The sequence below is a fragment of the Mytilus californianus genome, unplaced genomic scaffold (genome assembly GCF_021869535.1).
Source record: "Mytilus californianus isolate M0D057914Y unplaced genomic scaffold, xbMytCali1.0.p SCAF_10, whole genome shotgun sequence".
NCBI classification, from domain to species: Eukaryota; Metazoa; Mollusca; class Bivalvia; order Mytilida; family Mytilidae; genus Mytilus; species Mytilus californianus.
The window spans coordinates 31620585-31646947 of record NW_026262582.1 but is presented as its reverse complement, the minus strand read 5'-3'; the positions used below and the strand labels follow the sequence as shown (position 1 = coordinate 31646947).

At 31.8% G+C, this 26363-nt stretch overlaps 1 protein-coding gene and 1 long non-coding RNA gene across 2 annotated transcripts in view; both read right to left on the bottom strand.

The window, feature by feature from the left end:
* LOC127717934 (uncharacterized) overlaps nt 1-26363 on the bottom strand; it is a 184613-nt gene that overhangs the window by 37803 nt on the left and 120447 nt on the right. The window lies entirely within an intron of this gene.
* LOC127717938 (uncharacterized) lies at nt 105-24945 on the bottom strand. Its single transcript, XR_007989475.1, has 3 exons — nt 24652-24945; nt 23870-23985; nt 105-241 (listed from the first exon to the last, which is right to left on the bottom strand). It is a non-coding gene; the product is annotated as an uncharacterized LOC127717938 (long non-coding RNA).

Here is a 26363-nt window from a genome sequence, read left to right as displayed (position 1 = left end):
CAACAAGTCGTAATGTGTTCATAATGAACATGATGAAGACTAATATACATATTTTATATTTACTTGATGAACAGGGCAAAGGGCTGTTAACCACAGTAAAGTTTGTTGTGCCAACTGTGCACTGGATTGAAATGTTTTGATAACAATTATCTGTCAACTGGTACTGAAACTGTAGATTTGATCTGTAAAATAGCCCATTTCTCTCAGTTGCCACCGAAAGGTTGCTTGTGATGTCGGAACCCTGCAAATTGTTGGAATTGGTTTATCGTTTTATAGTCATGACATAAATTTTTATTTGAAAGAAGATAGTATATATAAGCATTGTTTGTATCTAAACTCTTTGGTTTTATATGTGAAATTATCCATTTATATATCAGCGTCATAATTTTAAAATAATACTGCTAACAATTAAAGGTGAAGCAGAGCAAGCAATTTATCTATAAACACTGGACACTTTTAATTTGCAAAACACTCATTTGCAAATCCGCCGCCGCCTCTCCTTAGACCTATAGTGTCGTGTATATAACCAAAATGTGCGGAATTACATGGAATTCAATAACTTCATTGCTTTTCTGCGGTTATTATTATATATATTTTGTAATTTGATTTAGAAAAACATGGGATTTTCAATATCCCATGGGATACGGCAAATCCTATGGGATTGACCATTATCCCATGGGATTTTGGTTAAATCCCATAGGATTTTTTTGGGTCCCATGGGATAATTGTAGTCCCATGGGATATTTGTTGTCCCATGGGACAACAAAAATCCCATGGGACTATAATTATCCCATGGGATTTTTAATATCCCATGGGACAAAATAAAATCCTATGGAATTCAAATTATACATATACAGTAATGTGTATGTTACAATGAATTCTGTTTGGTAGTAAAAAGTTTATAATATATATATGAGTGTATTTCGGTTTTTTTCATTTTGTCACAAACATGTTTTTAATTTGTTTATATGACAATAAAGATTATTTTTATTTTGGAAGGTATGATAATATTTAAACTCAAAAAATAAAATCCTTTAACTGAAATAAAATGATGACATGTCTTAATAAAAGAAAAAAATATTGATTTGAAATCTTGGTCTTGTTTGTTTTATTATGAAAAATATAACTGAAAAAAATATCTCATATTCTGACTGAGTAAATTGACAAAGCACAGTTAATAGTTTACTCTTATCATGAGGTAAAGTTTTCTTTGTTATAGTTCCATTGCAATACATGAATATGCAAACGATTTGAATCTTATACCTTTGTGGTGTTCATAATATTACATTTATATTTGCAAATTTGTAAAATAAACACTTTTCCTGTTACGTTTTAGTTTTCTTGTTTCAGCTTGCTATGAACAATTATTCAGTCCACTATATAAGAGTCAAGTAAATAAATTATTTCATCCACTAGAATATTCCTACAATTCTTAGACAAAACATTTTTGCAATCTGTTCTTCAAAAATCTTCCTCCGTACATCTTTATTGGATGAAGCGATTTAAATGAGTGGACAAAGCAAGTTCATTTGGACAATAAAATACTAATATATTTTTTCATTCCTCTCTTCTTTCAATTGATAATTACGTTGTTGCATTTACATGATTAAGTTCTTGTGCATCTATGATCATGATGATATGACTCCTTTTTGTTTATAGTCATTATGTTGAAAGTTCCTCTTTCTTATGTAGGAAAAAACACATTCCATTTCAAATTAATAAAAAAAGTCACACTGTGTAGAAAAATATCAACTTTAAGTTTGCTGTTCAGTATTGACCTGTTGAATGATGATCATGAAAACCAAGATGTCTGACCTACAAATACAGAAAACTCAAAATTTATAAATGAAGAGAAATACAGCAACAATATGGCTATTTTATCATGTTTATGCACATTTTGATAAAAATTTCATTTGAATATTTAAAATTGTAAGAACTCTTATTTCAGTGCTTTGTGTCTATGGTTTTCATATTTAGTTCTTTTGTGTGCCTTGTTGCAGTCTTTTGAGTTAAGCCAATTGCAACAAATGTTTACAGTTTGTTCAAATGTTGTGCTGTTATTAAAACCACTGTCCCAGGTTAGGGGTGGGTTGGGTGCTTACTAAATGTTTATTTTATTAGTTGATATTTGCTTTGAATTAGCTGTCAGTAACTGAGAGTATTAATAGATCTGTATGTTGAGTCTTTTTTGTTAAAGGGAAAGAATAAATTTCCAGCCACATCCGGTCTATGTTTTTGGTAACTGTTTTTCTGCTTTGTTGCATTCTAATGAGTTAATAAAATTGAGAATGAAAACAGGAATGTATCAAAATAACCTGACCCAAGAGCAGAAACAAACCCTTTTCAACTGATTTTATAGTGTTTATATTGAACTGACACTTACACCACTGTCCTTAATTAGAGGAGGATTTGGCGCCAGCAAACATGTTAAACCATGCCACATTTTGTAAGTGTCTGTCCCAAGTCAGGAGCCTATTATTCAGTGGTTGTCAATTGTAGCTATCATATTTGTTTTTTGTTTATTGTTATGTGCAAAAATCAGGCACTTAGCTTTCACCTTTGTGGTGTTTCCCCCAAAGCATGTTTAGCATGAATAGACACCATGCCGTTTTTAAATGACGCCATGCCCTTTTTTAATTGTTTTACATTTGTTATTTCATGGCCTTTTATAGATAACTATGCAGTATAGGGTTTGCTCATTGTCGAAGGCTGTACAGTGAACTAATTTTGTTAAATTTAATGTCATTTGATCTCTATTGGAGAAAAGTCTCATTGGCAATCATACCGCTTCTTATTTTTATATCAACCCTGCCATATTTTGCCTGTCCAAAATCAGGAGCCTGTACATAGTTCATTGGTTGATGTTGATTCACGTCCATCATATTTGTTTTTTCATAACTTGTTTTTTTTTATAAATTAGTCTGGTATATTTGAAGTTTGAATTGATGTTTTTTTCCAAATTTTGTTTGTGGTCTCTTTTATTGATGACTATATCATGTATAGGGTCTGGGTTTTCTCATAATTTACAGGTCATCATTGGCCTCTAATAAGTAATTGCAATCCTTACATCCACTTAATTGAACTCTGGTGGATAGTTTTTTCATTTATCATATCACATCTTATTTTCAAAATAATCATTATTCAAGGGCAATACTTTTATAGAAGTGGACTTACCATTTAGGTTTTGTTGACGTCTGTAAATCTATTTTTGTTGATAATTTCTTTTGTTTATAGTTTCCCTTTGTCTTTAATGTTCTTGCCCTACACATAAAAGGGTAAACATAATCATTTAATGACAATAACTACTATTACATAATGAGTAGGCAACTGACAATTTTGGATCATTTGTATATCTTGTCTTGCTCATCATTTTTGCTGTTTAATATTATCAATATTCTATGAAAATGAGGTCACAGTAATATTAAACTTGGCAGACAGACATCTTCTTATTTTTATATGACACCTTCCAGTCATTCCATACACCAACAAGTAGACATATGCTTATAATATCTGATAAAATGAAAAAACCAAGAAAACTTAGCATTGACCAAAGAACCATAAAATGCGATCATGGTTATATGAATCTGCCAGACAGACATGCACACCTTATAATCGTTACATCCGCCAAATATAATTTACCTGTTGCTTTAAGCATACGATAACCTGACAAAACAATGCAAACTTTTCATTGACCAATGAACCATGAAAATGAGGTCAAGGTCATATAAAACATGCCAGACAGACATGAACATCTCACAATCATTCCATTCACCAAATATAGGGGCCTTATTCATGTTATTGCTTACAGTATCCGAAAAAACCACAAAAACTAAACATTGTCCAATGTACTATGAAAATAAAGTCAAGGTAAGATGAAACTTCTCAGTCAGACATATGCACCTTACAATCATTCCATACAACAAATGTAGTTGACCTATTGCTAATTTGAAAATAAGAAAATAGAAAAACTGACTAAAAAACAAAAAAAAAACGTTGAGCAATGAACCATAAAAATGAGGTCAAGGTCGAATAAAACATGCCAGACTAACATGTACATCCTTATAAATTTTCATACACCAAATATACTTGACAAGTTGCATACAGTATTAGAAAAACTGGACATTTTTACCTAGGAATAGTGATGCCATGGACTAGGAAAATTAGTCCGGGGACATAAATAATATTTTACTGACATCGGACTAAATATACTAGTAAGTTCTGTATCCATGGACTTTTATACTAGTTATATTTGTCTGACCAGACAATTTTTACCAGGACTAATTAATCTCTTACACTAGTTCTCAGAGAGACATGTCACCTTACCTTGACACATTATTCTGACTCTGAACAAACCAGTATTTGCTCTTACTCCTTAATAATACTGCGTGCTTAGGGGAGAAGCAGCAAATACCAACTTTAAAGTCTTTGGTTTTACCCGGTTGGGTTCAAAATAAACAACCTTCTGCACTTGAAAAAACACGCTACCACGAGACTAGGCAGTATAATATAAGGAGTTTACCCAAGATTTAAAGTTTCCAAGTTTTTGCAAAAACTGGATCAAAATCATCATTGAAAAGCAATAACTTTTTAATAAGATTTAAGTTTCTCTTTAATTATTACAGTTTTCGAGATAAAAAGGCAAATTCAAGAAATATGAAGAAAAAAAATGGTTAAAATCTGTCTTTAAGGCAACAACTCCTATGAGTCAGCTGCCAGTTTTGATGCAAATGGACAGTAGATTTTTTTTTTCAACATTCTGAACATTTCTACCCTTGTCAGATATTGTCTATCCATTTTGGCCTTTTGTAGCTTATTATGCAGTTTGGCTTTTTAGCCCATTGTGGAAATCTGTACGGTGACCTATATAGTTGTTAACTTCTACGTGTTTAGTTTCTGTTAAAGAGCCGTCACATTGGCAATGATACCATATGTGTATATGTTTTTTTATGTAGGTGTAAGGAGACAACCTTTTGATTTTCTGGTGGGATAAAAAGGGGAGACAGATTTTTTATCACCTGGCCTGGTAAGTTTTTCAGGGTTCGTAAGGATAGGAAACCCGGTAAATTGTAACAAACCACTGTGGTTCGACCATATTTGCCAAAATATTAGTCCAAAATAATTATAACGTCTTGCAAGGCTATTTTAACTTTTTTCTGGGCACGTAATAGTCAAAGTTGTGACTGAGTGCGGAAATATGAAGATAGATAGATAGAAAAATTATAAAGGGATATAACTGAAGAACGGTAAAAGTGATGCTACCCAAATTTGAACTTGATCTGAGTTTGTGGTAATAAGCATTGTGTGTAAGTCTCATAACATTTGATTGAGGCTAACTTAAGTGGAGAACAGAAACAAAAAAATCATCAATTTTTCTATTTGTAAACACGCATAACTCTAGAACGGTTGTGTATAAGTTTTATAACATTTGGTTGAGACAAATTAAAGTACGAGAACGGAAACGAAAAATTCAGCAATTTTTATGTTTATAAAGGGACATTACTCAAGAATGGTAAAAGTGTCGCCACCAAATTTCGTACTCAATCTGTATTATGTAGTAATAAGCATTGTGTATAAATTTCATAACATTTAGTTGAGGCAAACTAAAGTAAGAAAACGGAAACAAAAAATTTGTACTTAATCTTAGTTTTGTGGTAATGAATATTCTGTATAGGTTTCATAATGTTTGGTTGGGGCAAACTTAAGTTACAGAATGGAAACTAAAAATTTTGCAATCTTTTGATTTATAAAGGGGCATAACTCAATAATGGTTAAAGTGACACTACCCAAATTCAACTTGATCTGAGTTTTATCAGTGGAAGTCAAAATTAAACATTGCATTGTATAAAGCATTGATTGTAGTTGATTCAACTATTATAATGGACAAAGGAAGATAACTCCAATTTTAAAAGTTACTTGATATTTAGAAGAAAATAAACATTTTGCAATTTTTCCATTTATAAAGAGGCACAACTCTAGAACAGTTAAAGTGACGCCACCAAAATTCAAACTAGATCTGTGTTTTGTGGTAACATGCATTGTGTATAGGTTTCATAACATTTGGTTGAGGCAAACTTAAGTTAGAGAATGGAAACTAAAAATTTTGCAATTTTTCCATTTATAAAGGGACATAACTCTAGAACGGTTAAAGTGACGCCACCAAAATTATAACTTGATCTGTGTTTTGTGGTAATAAGCATTGTGTACAAGTTTCATAACATTTGGTTGAGGCAAAATTACGTTAGAGAACGGAAACTAAAAAATTTGCAATTTTTCCATTTATAAAGGGGCATAAATCTAGAACGGTTAAAGTGACGCCACCAAAATTAAAACTTGATATGTGTTGTGTGGTAATAAGCATTGTGTATAAGTTTCATAACATTTGGTTGAGGCAAACTCGAGTTAGAGAACTGGAACCAATTTTGGGATGTTCAGACGTACGTACGTACAGACGGACAAGGGTAAAACTTAATGCCCCCACCGCTACGGCGGGGGCATACAAAAATTAAAATAGCCTTGCTAGACGTCATAATTATTTGGACTACCAAAGGATGTAACCTAATTCCTACTTGTTTGGGGAAGAGGGGATTCACCGAACCACTATTCAATCTAAATCAGTGAACAGAATTATTGTCTTTTGCAGTAGTCCGAGTCGACATCTGTAACTAATCATGCAAATTGATAGTCAATAGTATACCTTTTTCAGAATGTCAACTTACAACAAAGAATCACTGGTGATAGGGGAGTGTAACCGATAAATTGATCCTGAATCAGATAAGATTTTCCCAGTAACGGAGAACCCCTTCCTTTGAGTGAATATAAATAGTGACGGGGGTCTCACAAATAAATTTAAATCTGAATTACAGGAACATCGATTAGCAAAGTAAACTTACATATTAATCTCGAAGTTATTTACGGTAAAGACAGACTGTGCTCCTGAATTAAGGTATTATACATTTGTGTATTTTACTCGGGAGGGGGGAGCAGCTCCTATATACAAGGTGATAGGACGTGCCGCTGGAATAGGTCACTTTTTCCAGCTTGAAAATATGAGAATAGGTGGGGAAAACTATCAGAAATATATGATAAGGTCGATAAAGTTCCAATTACTTGTATATGAAAAGCCCTGTCATTTTTTCCCAGCCGAAAGTCTCGCCGTAAGTAAACATTACGTACAGAATCTTAGCCTTAAATATTCCACTTTTCAAACACACCCCACGTAACCAACCAATATGGGAAAAGGTTACAATTTTACCCACGCAATATATGAAAAGGTATACATTTTTAAGATCTAAATTATATGAATAGGGTGGGGTAACAGAACCCCAGCGGCGACACCCCCTACAAATTAAGAATTGAAGTGCCCCCCCCCCCCCCCCCCGAAGTATTCTACTGCTACAAGATATTTGGTTTGCTAATCACGCACCCGTTGATGAGCAGAGAACCATACTTTCAAGCCAGGGACAGTCTATACTAACAGTTAGTATAGAAAGTCCCTGTAAAAAGGCAGGCAAATCCTAACAGTACTGTAACTTAATGATACATGTATATCAAGTTACAGCACCTCACGCAGCACAGTTAGCACACTGGTGTGTGTCAGTCTTATAATATAAAACTGCGTAGGTTCATATTGTTTGATTCAACGTTTTTTCTGATATTTTTTTAGGACTGTTGTCATCATTGTCAAATCCGACCTGCCACTTTGCAACCTGACCTGCAATTAATAATTCGACTAAAAACAATGCCAGTCAAAATTGCTTTTTGAGACTAGGCGACTGAAAAAGTTTTAAAATGTGACCTTGTGACCTTACTTGGAATTCTTCATTCATCGGCGTGTGTCGGTGTGGCTAAAAAGGGGGCATTGTTTTTTTTTCTTGGGACAAAAAATTGTTTCTATCTTTATTAAAAAAAAATTAAGACCAATCATAAACTTTTTTTTCAAAACTCAGTGTCGTATTTAACTGTTTTCCCTACAATTTTTAATAAAAGCTTAAAATGTTTGTTTCACTTCCCTCTGACTTCCCTCCTGATTTTTTTTCTCAAGAAATTATAGAATCAGTAAATGGATATATATATATATATATATGTCTGTGGTCACCGTCATGCATTTAGATAAGAAATTTCAGCATGCATCATCAAATAATTCATGTGTATTCGTGACATCAACATAACTGAAACGTTATATTATTTCCCAGTAATTATATATGTATATATGTGGGAATTATGCATGTATATATCTTACAGGCACTTGTCTCAGAAAAAAAATCCTATATACTTTAATAAAATTTTATAGGAAAAAAATTCTGAGACAAGTGCCTGTGATATATCTGTCAGTCCCAAAATAATAAATATAATTGTATCTTAATTTTTGGAAAAACTTTTTAAACTGTAATGACATGGTCAGTCAACTGATTTGTTGCATGACTGATTACAGGTAAAGCATGCAGTAATTTTCCATTACGACAGTGCGTGTACCCTGGGGTGTGTATATAACGTATTAGAATTACCATAGTTTTTCTAGAGAACATCCTGTCTATGTGTAATACAGATTGATGACATTACACAACATTTCTTTCGTTAAATGTAGTTAAGTATCTATGTCCATTCCCTATTGCAACACTACAATTTTTTCGAAGAAAAAAATGTTAGAATTTAAAAAAAAAATCATTTATATAAAATAAAGAAGAAAAAAGTAGCAAATAAACTGATGTAACTACGCATTGAGTAAACATAATTTCACTTTACATGTACAAACCCTTGAGAAAACGTATATATAAATGTGTTTAAAAAGGCCAATTCCCAGTGGATTTATTTCACACTAGGACCACAGGCACTTGTCTCAGAATTTTGTTTCCTATATACCTTAACACAGGGACTTTCTATACTAACTTAGTATAGAAAGTCCCTGCTTAATATAACATTAAAAGTATATAGGAATTTTTTTTTCTGAGACAAGTGCCTGTGACTAGGAACTAAGATAACTAGAACTAAGTTCATTGGAAAGTCTTTTTGTCTGATACATGCATGTATACCTATAGATAATGTACATAATTAAGAACAGCTTCAAATATATGCCTATAAATTACGGTACGTCTAAAAACCGCTCAGGACCTCCTGAGTGCAGACAGGACATAAAAAGTCACACAGGACATGTATATATATGTTTTAGTGAGCGTTGAGGGTATACATTCGATAGATAATTTAATATTTGATCTTATAATTTTGGTTTTGATAAAATCAAACCAACATTAAAGAAGTTATTTGGGATACGTCATGCATGACCGATGATCATATTCAATACCAAGCATCATTTTGATTAGGACGTTTGATCTTTAATAATTAGGACTGATTGGTGATGGTTATAAACACATACAAGTAAAGTTTGCAAACAAACAAAAAAAAAACTTTCCTTGGAAAAATTATAAAAAATACATGAATATTGTTTTTACAAAAAAAGTTAAATAAATTTTTCGTTGTGTATGTAATAATTGAAGCCTTTTAGAAATATAAGAAATTTTCACATAGTCTGGAAATTTTCAATTCAAGTTATTTCATTTGAAAACGTTAACAAATATAGATCCTTAAATAGGGTTTGTCTACTTTCGTCTATTGCCGAACATTCTATAATCAAGGATTTTTACAAATCCTTGCTATAATATAATGAATCGCGTCGCCAATATCACCACAATTACATAAAGTACAAATACAATCTTCTCCTTAATATTTGGCATCTAACAATTTCAATAGGAAATTTTGAGTCGAAACTGAAGTACCAAATCTACAAAAAGAATCACTATTTTTTGTAGTAGTAGGCGTCGAAAACTAAACTGTTTATAATATTTTTTTCTCCTAAATTAATTGAAACTCCTGAAATAATTTAACATTATCTATAGACAGCTTACACATGCAAATCTTTTTAGAAGTATGTGAGTGTATAGTAATAATTTGTTCATTAACCCCCCTTTTTGCTTCTATAAAATTACATTGTAATCGATTTTATTTCCAAATTTGTGTTTGCTAGGATTGACAGTTAGAACGTACAACAAAAAGTAACAAGTAAAAAGTCACGATTCAGTTTTGGGATATTTTTTTCTTTGAATAAACTTAATTTTAAAAACGTTTCAGTATTTTTCTGAAACATTTTTAAAAGGAAACGGACTTGTAAACAAAATTTATTTTTGAATATTAATATTGAACAATGATTGTTAAGAAAACAATCTGCCAAAGTGACTTAATTAACTGGCTTCATGCTGTAAAAATGTCTCCTTTTTATAACTGTTATTGATAAAAAAAACTATTTGAAGGCGAATTAATCATTTCCTCAACTAAATACATTTATCTATAAATAAAGTCAATTCGTCAAGAACTTTCTCTCATATATCTAAACAATTGTAAAATAATTAATTTACACTTTTGTACTGCGACTTTCTGTCCGTTTACCAATACTTATTCCTTGTTATTTTTTTTCATACTCATTTACGAATACTTATAATGTGATAATTAATTTTCCCGGATGCTTTTTATCCTATTTTCATATCAAACAACCATATTACCCGTAAAACGGAGTTAAGTACAAATTTATGAATTTAGTACTTAAAATTTTCAACAACAAAATTTTACACTTTCATTTACCTGGATTTTTTTCTACGCTTCGAAGCCGCCACCCTGTATCAAACTTAGCCAACACCTCGCATGGAGTATTCACGATGTTTAGGGATTGACAATATACAATCAAAGTTAGCAATATACAGCAAGTAAATAATTGGTAGTTGAATGCCAGTAGATCTGAATTTGTAAATTTTTTAATTGAATTTAACATGTTTAGAACGTGTATTGTTGAATTGTTTGATAAAATTACACACATAATCTGGGCTGATATGCATAAAACCACTTTAAGTTCAAGGTATCAATGAAACTGGGTCTGCATGAAAAAATGACTTATCACATAATACCAGAACCTATGTTTACTGTTAGACGATAAGAAAATATAGCTGTAGGCCTAGTTGAAAATCTTTACAAATTATTTATTCTTTTAATTTCCATTTGACTGTCTGGGTGCTTCTTGTGTGTTTTAAATGTTTGCGTTTTGTATGCTATATATAAAAAATAAGGAGATGTGGTACGATTGGTAATGAAACAACTATCCGCCAGTTCAATTCAAAAACATGATATAAGCAAATGTGACTTACTTACTAACTTTAGTCAGAGGGGTCTTGAATCTGTATTCAAGGATACGAAGTGGGAAGGGTTTAGAGGTGGATTAAGGTGGGGGCATGGGGGCCCGCCCCTTTTTTGGAAAAAATTGGTTGATTATTTAGAGAATCACTGAAGCGGGACCTCTTTATGCATGACAGTTAGTGCCTCCTTATGACATTTTTTGGATCCGCAACTGGTGAGGACTTCATAAAAAGTATTTAGTAAGTTTTTGTTTTGTGATAAATAATGTATTTACATTCACATAGACAGAAATAGGATAAAATAAACTACCGAAAGCTTAAGTCCACATAAGAGGGTATGGATGGGGGTTAACAGAATAGAGAATAACGGGCAAACAATAAAGATTAAAGAATAATGAAATGCTAAAATATGAGGAAAGAGAGTAATCAGCAAAAAGAGTAGGTTTGTAGAAATATAGCTAAAAAAATAAAGAACACAGAAAAAGAAGACCCCCCACCCCCCAACCCCAAGATCCTGACTTCAACTTTAACGCTGCCGGGATATTTTGAGACAAAGTGCACGTATTAGTAGTCAGCCGAAACCACTAAGCGTTTTGCATCCATACGTTTTTTTTTCGGGATACTGACTGCATAGTAAATTATCAATGTACTAGGTAATGTTCTCGAGGGATGACCCTATTACAGACGCATATATACACATATGTGTATATATGTCTCTGCCCTATTACGTGTCAGTAACCTTGTCGACACGGGGGGGGGGGCCCTTCTTTGGAAAAATTTGGTTGATTATATAGGGATCACTGAAGCATGACTGGAGCCAGCCCTCCCTTACGAAAAGTTCTGGATCCGCCACTGTATATTCATAAAATTAACCAACAAATTATCCAAAAGATGAATAATACTTAATACTTACGACTAAGATTGATTAAAAGTATACTTGAGTCGGTTTTACAAAAAAAAAATTACAAGTACATTGTAATCGTAAGTATACTGTATTGTACATGACTTAATTACTATCAATATTATTTGTAAGTTTTTTTGTGAAACTGACTGCTGAATTGTTTTTCCATGCTTATGGTACATCTTACTCGTATGCTTTTTTTAAAACCACCTCCAGGGTATAATGTCTGCTCGCCCATAGAATCTGTTTGTAGATATAGGAAGATGTAGTATGAGTGCCAATGAGACAACTCTCCATCCAAGTCACAATTTATAAAAGTAAACCATTATAGGTCAAGGTACGATCTTCAACACAGAGCCTAGTTTTTATCAAAAATGAAATATATTGATATTAATAGTATATAGGTTAACTAATTTATTCATACATTTTTAATTGACTGACCTAGAATTATCATGATTATTGAGGAATTTAAACCATTCTTTTTTTTAAAAAGGGACAAAAATAAAGTTTATATATAATAACAGGGTGATATAAATGAGAAAAACTCAAGAAATTGTTTTCAATTAAGATAAATACATGCAGTTAATAATGGTTTTCAATTGTTTTTTAAAGCAGAGGCAGATTTAGTTTAAAGTTGGAAAAAAATGTTTGTACCAACAAAAATAAATACACGTAGTTAATCCAGAATTATGTGTTTATCATTTTTTTTTATGTTTAGGTTGCCAGCAAGATGAAAAGAACAATGCAGTTCAAAAGTCAAAATGTGGATAAGCTGCGGTACAAGGTCCTACTTTTGCAGATTTTCATATTTTGCATGAATGAATTTGAAGTTTATATCATGGAGGGCAGAGAAAGAAAAGAAACACTTCAAATTTCCTGCTTCTGAAGGATAAATGTAAAACATCTTGTTCGGTAAGTTTTATGCTCTGTTTTGATAGTGTTTGTGCGTCTATCTGTCTTTCTCTAAATTGTATTCACTTAAAGTTTTTGGTTACAGTTCACCATGAACTTCAGTTAGTAACTTTTGGTTTTACATGTATATACTCAAAATTTAGTACTTTAAAATGTTCATGTATTTTTGTCGAGCCTGCAACTTTTGTCGCAGAAAGCTCGACATAGGGATAGTGATCCGGTGGCGGCTACGGCGGTGGCGTTAGCTAACTTCCTAAAAGCTTTATATTTTAGAAGGTGGAAGACCTGGATGCTTCATACTTTGTAAATAGATGCCTCATGATACGAATTCTGTCTGAAACATGTCCATTGTCCTTGACCTCATTTTCATGGTTCAGTGACTACTTGAAAAAAAAGGTCAGATTTTTTGTAATGTTAATTTCTCTCATATTATGAGTAATAGGATAACTATATTTGGTATGTGCGTACCTTGCAAGGTCCTCATGCTCGTCAGAGAGTTTTCACTTGACCTAGACCTCGTTTCATGGATCAGTGAACAAGTGTGGCACCGTTAAAGTCCACAATTCCTCTAAAGTCCACAACCCCGCTAAAGTCCACAACAAATTTCCGCTAAAGTCCACAACGCCGCTAAAGTCCACAAACTTTCCGCTAAAGTCCACAAAAAAACCTCCGCTAAAGTCCACAAAAAAAACACCGTTAAAGTCCACAATAACAAGTTCCGCTAAAGTCCACAAAAAAAACACCGTTAAAGTCCACACAACTTTTTTTATTATTATTAAAAAATCAATTCGCTTTTTTTTTAATCCCGATGGTATAGATCTAATAAAAATCATGGACTTCTGTTCTTGGAAAGTATTTCTTATCCGCTTGAATTATATTTTTGATAAATTAAAAGATTCTGATTTTGATCCCCATAAAAGATCTTTGTATTTCTAACATCTTACATAGCTTACATGACCAATAAGGTCATGTACTTGACTTGACTTTCAACCGTACAATAATGGCTTCGATATAACCCTTTACTCATAATCGTATACCAAAATTTACATCTTTAGGACCCTGTACCGTACACATTCTCAGTAAAACAATCATGTACTTTGTTATTAGTGAACAAGGTAAATTCATAACTAAATTAAATGTACGAATACTCAGAATTCTTATCTAACTATTACATTCGTGTTAAAAATCTAACACTGCCTTTTATAATAACTAGCAGGTAACTGATAGACAGGCATTCTGCATTAAAAAAATGAAAATATAACTTCTTCCTCTTTTTGTAAAAATCAACATAACTTTATAATGTAATTGTTTTTACCTTTTTTTAGTAGTTCACCTACTAATTATATCAAATTTCAAAAAAATAAAAAAAAAGAAAACGCCGTTAAAGTCCACAATAACAAGTTCCGCTAAAGTCCAAAAAAAAACACCGTTAAAGTCCACACAACTTTTTTTATTATTAGAATATAAATTCGCTTTTTTTTTTATCCCGGTAGTACAATACAAAGCATGGGCTTTTGTTCTTGATAGTTATTTTTTATCAGTTTGATAAATGAAAAAAAGTACAAAATCTTTAGAAGATTTTGTTCGATTAATTTGATCTTTGTATTATGATGATCCGATCAATGAATCAAACAGGCCAATTTGGACATCATTTCTAAGTTATCTAGTCATAGTAAATTCGTTAGTTATTAAATAATTACTGCATTCTTCAAGTACTGTTTTTTTGTCTTATTCTTTGTATATAATCACTTTTTTACGTCACTATAAATGTACAGAGCAAAAGTCTCGGGACATGTTATTAATAATGTTTTTTTTTTTATGTTGATGTTTAAAAACATGAGCACCAACAAGAAATTCGACATATAATTCGATTTTGCTAGTTTTGATTAAATTGTTACTAAACATAAGCACATGGACATGGGGTCATAATAATGTATCCTGCATTCCCCTCCAGCTATTTTTCAACTTTTATATAGTTTGCCGATATAAAAATAGCTGGATAGTAAAACAGCACAAATAAGTAAAAATATCAGTATAGATGACCAGGAATAGATATGTAAACGTTATTTGTATAAATGGCTTGAAATCAGAACTTTGACAAAATATTGCCTCGTAAAAAAGGGGAGGACAGGGTACATCATCATGACCCCATGTATTGTGTAAATAAGATGTGGTATGAGTGCCAATGAGACCACTCTCCATCCCAATATGTTTGTATTGATAATTGCTATCGGATTAACGTATTTAAGAACCCACATTGTATACATAATTATTATAACAAGACTGGACACACTTAAAAAATGTCTTCCCTGTTTTAGTGTTTATTATTGAAGTTATTTGAAAGTGAACATTTTTTTTTACAACATGCAATACATTAAATTATCAATTCAATGATCAATGAACATGATGTCAAGGTGAGATAAATCTTTTCAGACAGACATGGAGGCCGTATAAATTCATCCCATGATATACCAAATTAAGTTAACTATCGCTTAAAGTATCTCGGAAGCAAACATCATCAAGAAATAAGAACTTTGACTAATGAACCATTAAAGAAGGTCAAGGAAATATGACACAGACCAGTCCAGACAGTCATGAACATTTTACAACCATTCAATAGACAAGATGTATACATGACTTTAATATCACTTATAATATCTGAGAAACTGTCAAAACTATATATTAAGCATTTGAGTTTAGTTCTATCAGTCTTCTCACAAGTAAACAGCTGGCTTGACGGTTTTTGTAGTAAAGTTCCTAAATTTTCTAAAAACTTATCTTCCAACATTATTTGTATTTCAAATAACTTCAATTTCAGTGAGCATTTTAACTCAATTTCATACTTAATACAGAAGATTAACTAATACAGTTACAATGTAGAGTGACTTTTGTATTTAGTTAAAGTTTTTATTTCATTTTTTTAATTCTAGATTTGACAAATTTCGTAAAATTAGGCAGACGGTACGCGTACGGTCCGACCGTATACGTATTTTGAATAAGTTCGTCTACGGTCCAGACCATATACGCGTATGGTCTAAATGCGCATATGGTCTGGAACATCCGTACATTGGATTTGATGTGATTAAAGTGATTACAATTTGATATAATTAGTAGGTGAACTACTAAAAAAATGTAAAAAACAATTACATTATAAAGTTATGTTGATTTTTACAAAAAGAGGAAGAAGTTATATTTTCATTTATTTAATGCAGAATGCCTGTCTATCAGTTACCTGCTAGTTATTATAAAAGGCAGTGTTAGATTTTTAACACGAATGAAATAGTTAGATAAGAATTCTGAGTATTCGTACATTTAATTTAGTTATGAATTTACCTTGTTCACCAATAACGAAGTACATGATTGTTTTACTGAGAATGTGTACGGTACAGGGTCCTAAAGATGTAAATTTTGGTATAAGATTATGAGTAAAGGGTTATATCGAAGCCATTATTGTACGGTTGAAAGTCAAGTCAAGTACATGACCTTATTGGTCATGTAAGCTATGTAAGATGTTAGAAATACAAAGATCTTTTATGGGGATCAAAATCAGAATCTTTTAATTTATCAACAATATAATTCAAGCGGATAAGAAATACTTTCCAAGAACAGAAGTCCATGATTTTTATTAGATCTATACCATCGGGATTAAAAAAAAAGCGAATTGATTTTTTAATAATAATAAAAAAAGTTGTGTGGACTTTAACGGTGTTTTTTTGTGGACTTTAGCGGAACTTGTTATTGTGGACTTTAACGGTGTTTTTTTGTGGACTTTAGCGGAGATTTTTTTGTGAACTTTAGCGGAAAGTTTGTGGACTTTAGCGGCGTTGTGGACTTTAGCGGAAATTTGTTGTGGACTTTAGCGGTGTTGAGGAATTGTGGACATTAACGGTGCCACAACAAGAACTTAGTCTTAGATGCATGATTTTTTTTATTAGTTGTTAGTGGCTTTGTACTAGCTGTCAGTAACTGCGAGTACTCTCAGATCTGTACTTAGTGTCTTTTTGTTGTTTGGATGTACAATTACCCGGCCACGTCCACTTGTATTTGTAGTATTTGTATTTTTATCCATCTGATGAGTTAAGCCTCTTTCAACTGATTTTTATAGTTCGTTCTTATGTTGTACTGTTACACCACTGTCCCAGGTTAGGGGGAGGGTTGAGATCCCGCTAACATGTTTAACCCCGCCACATTCTGTATGTATGTGCCTGTCCCAAGTCAGGAGTCTGTAATTCAGTGGTTGTCGTTTGTTTATGTGTTACATATTTGTTTTTCGTTCATTTTTTTGTACATAAATTAGGCCGTTAGTTTTTCGTTTGAATTGTTTTACATTGTCATTTCGGGGCCTTTTATAGCTGACTGTGCGGTATGGGCTTTGCTCATTGTTTAAGGCCGTATGGTGACCTATAGTTGTTAATTTCTGTGTCATTTGGTCACTTGTGGAGAGTTGTTGTCTCATTGGCAATCATACCACATCTTCTTTTTTATATTTAAGGTTAAGTTTTGGTGGTTAAGTCCATATTTCTCAGATCTAGTATATTCGGTGTATGGAAGGACAGTAAGGTGTACATGACCAACTGGCAGGTGTCATCTGACCTTGACCTCATTTTCATGGTTCAGTGGTTATAGTTAAGTTTTTGTGTTTTGGTCTGATTTTAGTCCTCTACCGACGAAGTCGAAGGGGACTTTAGGTTTGCACTCCGTCTGTCTGTCTGTCCGTCCGTCTGTCCATCCGTCAGTCCGACAAATCAGCGTTCCACACTTTTTTCTTCATTCTTGAAGATAATGATTTGATATTTAGTATATAGTTTTATCACGACAAGTTGTAGATCAAGTTCGAATTTTGTTCCGGTCTGATGATTTAGTCCAGAGTTATCATGGTCCATATCTAATGTTAGAGTACTACATTTTGTATGTTAAACCATATTTCTGTACAAAGAGAGATAACTCATTTGTTTAAAGACATTCTTTGGTTAATTGTTTGAAGTGTTTTTAAACGCCCATTTACGGGACATATTATGGTAAACCGTTATCCGTCTGTCCGTCCGTCCGTCTGTCTGTCCGTCGTCAACATGTCAGACATAAACTCAAAAACGGTTTTACCAATTTGCATAAAACTTTGGTGAATTGTTTATATCTATTGACGTAAGCTCCCTTTCGTTTTTTATAATTTTTAGATTTTACGATTCAGAGTTATAAGGTTTTATTCATTAAAAAAGGGGATTTTTCAGTTTTCGGACAATAACTCAAGAATGCTGTTAACCAACTTGCAAGAAATTGTGGTGAATTGTTTATATCTATTGATATGAGCTTCCTTTCGACTTTTATATATTTTAGATTTTACGTTTCCGAGTTACAGGGTTTTATTCATATAAAAGGGGGGATTTTCCAGTTTTCTGACAAAAAATCAAAAAATGCTTTCAGCAGTTCTTATGAAACTTTGGTGAATTGTTTATATCTATTGATGTAAGCTCCGTTAAGAATTTTATTAATTTTACATTTTACATTTCTGAGTAATGGGGTTTTATTCATTAAAAAAGGGGGGATTTTCCAGTTTTCGGACAATAACTCAAAAATGCTGTCAGCAATTCTCATGAAACTTTGGTGAATTGTTGATATCTATTGATGTAAGATATCTTTACATTTTCATAAATTTCTAATATGACATTGAGAATTAATTGAATTTTAATTTTTTATAGTCTGACAACAGATTTACTATTAAGTATTGCGCAACAGTACAGTGTATTGCACAACAGCAAGAATTTTTTAATTGAATATAAATTCAATTCATATAACCAATTTCAAGTTCTTTGACTACATTTATTCAGAAACCTATAATATGTCAAATATTTAATACAATCCAAATTCAGTCCTGTATCAAGCTTGAATATTGTGTCCATTTTTGCCCCATCTGTTCAGGGTTGGACCTCTGCGGGCGTATCCAGCTGCGCTCAGCGAAGCAGTTTATTTATTTTGTATAAACTAATTTTCTGAATGCTATATACATAAAACAAAAATTGATGAAGTGAAAGATAATAGTCTATTTTTATTAAGGTATATAATTCCTTACATTACATTGTGTATAGATACAAGTTGTTGACATTTTATAGATAAGTTACAAATCTATATTAGTTTGTGACAAATGAAAGAAAAAATATTTGGGACTATTAATTATATTTGATTATAAATATACATTGTATTACATCATATCTGATTTTAGAGAACTCTTAATCATATCTAATGTTAGAGTGTTTTCCACACTTTTTTTCATCATGCTTGAAGATATTGATTGATAATTGGTATATAGTTTTATCATGACAAGTTACAGATCAAGTTCAAATTTTTGTTTCGGTCTGATAATTTTGTGCAGAGTTATGGTCCTTGGACTTGAAAAATTCACTCATATAATCAGTTTTCCACACTGTTTTTAGTCATGCTTGAAGATATTGACTTGATATTTTCATTTTGTTTACACCATGACAAGTTATAGAACAAGTTAGCATTTTGTTCCAGTAAAATGAATTTTTACCCGGTAGTGGACTATGTATTGCCATGCAATACTCTCAGAATGCTTGTTTCTTATACTGTTTGCAATAGGTCTACTATTTTAGGTGTATGGAATGATTGTAAGGTGTACATGTCTAGCTGGCAGGTGTCATCTGACCTTGACCTCATTTTAATGGTTCAGTAGTCAAAGTTAAATTTTTGAGTTTTGGTCTTTTTTTCTAATACTAAATGCAATAGGTCAACTATATTTGGTGTATGGAAACATTTATGATGTACATGTCAGTATCGCAGGTTTTATTTGACCTTGACCTCATTTTCACGGTTCATTGCTCAGTGTTAAGTTTTTGTGTTTTTGTCTGTTTTTCTTAATCTATAAGCAATAGGTCAACTATATGTGTTGTATGGAAGGATTGTAAGCTATACATGTCTGCCTGGCATGATTCATCTGACCTTCACCTCATTTCTATGGTTCATTGGTCAATGTTTAGTTTTCTTGGTTAAGTCTGCTTCTTAGACAATGTTAGAAACTATAAGCAATAGGTCAACTGTATTTAGTATATTGAATGATTGTAAGGTGTACATATATTTCTTGTCAGGTTTATATGACCTTGAATTCATTTTCTTCGATCATGTTGATTTTATGTGATAGTTGAAGTAAAGCTTTATATTTAGGACTATCAACATAATATCAATGATTAGTAAAGAAGGCACAACATTTCAGCGTGTGCACTCTTGTTTATACATTATACACCACATTTACTGTTTTTACCCTGATTTTATGGATCACTGAACATAGAAATGTCATAATGTGAAATTATAGTACATTCTTAGGTTAAAGTTTTAGGTTGAGGTACATAGCTTACCATGAAGTTGAATTTCATATACATGTTCAGTATGTGTAGAATTTTTAAATTCAGTGCCAAACTAAGATTTTGAGCCTGATTACATGATTGACTAGACATTGACACATGCTAGTGTTTGCCAGGCATGGTATCCTGTACTAGGAATTTGTCCTGTACTATAAAGAACTTTAATAGTACTCGCTGAGTATGCAGTTTTTGTGAAAGTTTAATACTAGTGAGATTTTTGCATGACATCCTGAACATGTGAACTTGGAAATAAGTTATTTGATAATATTTTGAGATTATCAAAATAAAAAATATCCCATTTTTACTATTAATGATTAAGTTTAAAAAAAAAGAAGATTTAGGATATATATATAACCATATATAAAAATGAGACAGCAACTGAACAGCACAAAAATAAGAAAAAAAAACAATATAATTTTGTGTATCCATGTTATAATTTCCAACATGTCCAAAGAGTTCAATGTATTTTCTAATTGAAATAAAACACAAGTGGAACTCTTTCAGAACTTCAGAAGCTTAAAGAAGTGCTGTTTCTATTGTTGGCTTTCTGTATAATATATTGCAAATTCTTGTGAAAAGTGGAATTTTATTGTAATTGCCTAAAGTTTTAACATTAATCTATATATATATAACTGGGGAAAATACCCAAATGTTATAAAGAAGAATACATAAATTGATTGTCATATAATATTAGAATAGGAAGATGTGGTATGTTGCTAATTTGACAACTCTGCATCAGAGACCAAAGGATGTAGGAGGTTAGCAACTGATGACACTAGACAACCTTCAACAATCAGTAAAATCCATACCGCATAGCTATTTTTATTGAAAATCATATGTTATTGCTACATGTATGCAAACAATTTTTTATTATCCATAACTTCGGATTTTATTGGGGTTTTTTTCAGAAGGATTGCAATTTATCACTTAGAATAAAAGGAGAAAACACAGAAACAAGACCAAAATAAATTCAAAGACAAAAGTCAGATCAGTTATTATTTTCATCACTCAGTCAATGAATTGAAGTTCTATTAAATATCTGAAGATATTAAAACCACAATGATGACAATGTTCTGTGCTGAATGGCCAAACAGTGGACTATACATTACGATCAAACAATACTGGATGATAAGAAACTATTAATTTTTTGGGTGGAAGGATATCCTGAAAAACAAAATAGATTTATGTAAAAAGCTACTAGTATGTTAAGCCTATTAATAGAGTTTTCATTGATTTCAAATGGGAAAAATTGTGTTTCAAAAAAGTATTCTAGAATTCATAAATAAACATATATTGATACTTACATTATCCGCTTTGTTGTTTAAAAGTTTAGTTTTGAACAGTTATAAAACAATATAATTGCATTAACATTTCCAAGGAAAAAAAGATATTCAACTAAAAAGATTCATCTTAAAACAATTTACTACCAAACAGAATTCATTGTAACATACACATTTATTTACTGTATATTTATAATTTGAATCCCATAGAATTTTATTTTGTCCCATTGGATATTAAAAATCCCATGGGATAATTATAGTCCCATGGGATTTTTTTTGTCCCATGTGACAACAAATATCCCATGGGACTACAATTTTCCCATGGGACTCAAAAAAATCCTAGGGGATTTAACCAAAATCCCATGGGATAATGGTCAATCCCATGGGATTTGCCCTATCCCATGGGATATTGAAATTCCCATGTTTTTCTAAATCAAATTACAAAATATATATAATAATAATAGCAAAAAAGCAATAAATTTATTGAATCCCATGTAATTCCGCACATTTTGGTTATATACACGACACTGTAGCTCTAAGGAGAGGCGGCGGCGGATTTGCAAATGAGTGTTTTGCAAGTTAAAAGTGTCCAGTGTTTTTATATATATATATATATTCAAATCAACAAGTAAGCTACCATTTTAGAGCAACGATGAGAAGATTAAAAAGATTTTTTCGAATTTTGTATCCATGACATGTAAGTTTATAGTTTTGAGCTTTAAAAAAAATAAAAGCACATCCGACACATATAATTTATAAAGTGTTATTTTCATTTTTTTGGGGTAAGGAAACGTATTTTTTTCTTTGTGTTCAGCGAAGAAATAAAACATGTTCAATGCAGATTTGCCAAAATGTTTTCAGAAAAATTGCATATTAGCACAAGATTGCACACGCTGAAATGTCTCGCCTGCTTTGCTGACTGTCGATAGTATGTTACAAGTCTTAAAGATAAAGGTTTTACTACAAGCATCACTTAACTTATCATCTTCATGAAAATGAGTTCAAGGTCAGATAAATCCTACAAGAAAGACATGTACACCTTACAATTATTCATAACACCAAATGTTGGTATATTGCTTAAGGCAAAACACAAAAACTTAACATTGACCAATGAACCATGAAAATTAGCTCAAGGTCAGTTTATACATGCCAGAGAGACATTTACACCTTATAATTATTCCATACACCAAATATAGCAGGCCTATTTCTATTTGTATTTGAAGAACAGAACAAAACACAAAAACGTATAATTGACCATGAAAATGAGGTCAATGTCAGATGATACCGGCTAGACCAAAATGTACACCTTAACATCATTCCATACACCAATTGGTTATAGTTATTAAAAAAACTGGACAAAACACAAAAACTAAACATTGACCAATGAACCATGAAAAGGGGTCAATGTCAGATGAAACCTGCCCGGAAGATTTGTACCCATAACACTCATTCCATACACATTGTATAGTTGACAATCTGCTTATATTATCGGAGAACAGACATAATCACGTAACTTTAACCTTCATCACTGATACATGAAATGAAGTCGTCAGGTGAACCCTGTCTGGCGAATTTGTACTGCGATTTTCTCGCAGGAAAGACAAAAATATCCGATAACAATATGTAACAAATTGTTATTGTCTTTTGTGATCAACATGTAAGGCTAATGGCATTTAAGGTTTTATGTTAAAAAGTCATGAAGGTAAGGAGAGGAGTACAGTCAGTACGCATGAGAATTGATTGTGAATTTTTACATAAAACGAAGCTGTTTTTGAGCTTTTATCTTCGTGGAAAATAAGATATATGTCGTTGAAGTAACATTCATGACTGTGTGAAGCTAATGAACAAATTATAAAGCTTGAGATTTTACAAAATGTTTCTACCTGTTAAGTTTTGGAGTATTTTTTACCAACGATTTAACAACTTTAACGAACTGTTTTATTTTGCCATTTTCAATATGGTTTGAATTTTCATTCCACAATACAGGAGACAAACAGGACAGAACAGCGAACAAAAAACAAAAACATGCTTTGAAATCACTAAACAGTACTCTTTTATTAAAACATATTTAAACAACTTCCAAATGATATACCCATATGTTAAAGATAAATTTCATGATAATATGTAATTTAACCTTTACATGATATTTGCCAACGAAACGTGTTTATCCAAGTAGAAACTCTGAACATCGGCTTTGAACGTAAAAGCTTTAATTTCAAAACATCTTACATCATCAGTGGCAAAACACTCTGGCACAGGATAAACCTTGTTAAAGATTATGCTGGCTGTTGCTGTTTGGTTTCTGTTAATGTGTAGTGTAACTGGAATATCTTCTGTCGGATGATCTAAAGGAGTTAGTAGAAAATGTATCATATGTGTACCAATTGTGATCAGTAAAGATTAACTTTTCAATAATTTTAACATTGTTCTCCTAGTTAATTTTATTAAGTCAATATTTAGATACAACATCAATGTATAAGAGTTTATTTGTATCAAATGCAACATCATTTTAAGATTTCAAGTATATTGATCCGAGCATTCACGACACGTGCGCAATACGTGATCAATTTACACAAATCTGATTCACAACATACATGATTTGTGGAAACCGATAAAAATGTTTCTTCACGCAATTTGAAAATTCCATACAAATTCCATAAAACTTTATCACAATAATAAATGTATTAGTCTTTTGTACGACGTGTGGATGGGTTGATTAGCAAACAGACGTCCAGGACAGACAAATATATATTACACGATACGACCTATATATGATAAATAAAAAAATGTTGCTGTTGTATTGATAATAAACCTTAATGAAAAATTCTTCACAATAATTCAAATAGGTCAATATGACCTCTAAACTGGACTTTTCAATACATTGCTTTTACATATTCAACAGTTGCTGCAGTGACGTCAATCCTACGATGGGCGACAAGCGAAAACCATGCAAACACATTTACTCTAAAACCTTTTAAACACACTTAACTATCAATATACAAAATATTTACATTCGAAATCTGTAGAATTCAGAGTTAGAACCTTGCTATCTGTATCAAACCCGTATGTACACTCGTACGGTATGTTAACGTCTTCTTCTGTGAAGTTCTTAATAGTCAGAATTGAAGTCTTTGTTGAAACATTTAAAGTTTCTTCATATTTTGCACTGTTTAATGAGACACTGTTCATAACTATCAGGTCATAATTAGTTCCCTTCGTCCATTTTCTCGTAAATGCATTGCAACACGGAACATTATCACATAATGTGCACTGTAGAATAACATTTGCCCCAAACACAGCAGGTTTAGAAGACAATTTCCATACAATACAACCTGGAATTATAAATGTAAAAATACTTGTTTTGCAATAAGAGCATGTTTAAAAGATCGTGTACATAAACACTGATATAGAAGTAGTAATATATACTTAAATCATTGATTTATAATTAACCATTATATAAAATATACAGCAATTAATATTACATGTGGCCTTCTTCAAAAATTGTATATTCTTAACATAACAGTATAACATACTTATTTTTGATTGAATGGTATTTGTATGTATTTCAGTTCATTTAGACTAGTTATGAAACTAGAGGCTCAAAACAGTTTGTATCGCTCGCTTTTTTCCCCAAAAATGGATACAATTCATTAAGACTGCTTTTAATACTTACTGGCAAAAACTAAGTTGCACATTTTGTTTTAAAGTTAATGTGCTGTATAATGAATAATGATATTGTCCTGTCGATCACCTTTGTTGTGTTTTCTTCTTCTCTGTATCTACTACAAATTTTGCATTAAAAAACACAGAAAAATGGATACAAATCGTCTTTCAATGGGAATAACTCAAATAAGGAATCAACTTATGATTTTCGCCATGAACCTTATGTTGTAAATTCTGTCCTGCTGACCATTTTGAATCTGACTGTTTCTCTCTATCCACTACAGTTTACCACTGAAACATCAATTTAAAATAAGATCAACTTACCTTTTAATATGACAATACAATTCATTGCTAGAAATGTTAGTAGTACTTTACTTAGCTGATGGGTATCACGCTTTGCCATAAAACAATCATACTACTGAAAAAACAATAAAAAAATCAGGTCTTTTAACAAATGAGCAAGAAGAATCTAAGAGAAGGTATGATTAGAAAAAAAAGCATTTTAGAGAGAACAAAAAGGACAAACCACTGTAGATGAGTAACAGACGTAACAAAATATATATTTTTTTTCATAAAATAACAGGACAAAAACAAGTTTCTTTCAGTTACATTTCTGTTAGGACTGTTACTGAATTCAAATTTTCAAATCAAAAGAATAAACACTACATTTACATACAAACCACATGTGACCTGCTATGACATTTCAAGTATTAAGGCAACAGAACATCATTGAGAGTAAAATGCCATTAGATATGAACATGAGGTCGAAATGTGTATGGGGATTTACACTAAAGTCTTGTATTTCTATACATAATCCATGTTCTGGATGCTTTTTTCCGTGCCATAAACAAATTATGTACTTATTTAAGATTTAAGCTAAAACTCGAGAACGAATTATACACGTCAATATGAAATATCGGACATTCTGTACATTTTACCAATTATGTATTAAGTAATGAAAGAAACTTCTTTTGCTTTTGCTTATTCTTTGCTCTGTGCATTATGCATACCATTCTGTCATGAATACTTTGTATGCAAACAAACTTTATGTCATACATGT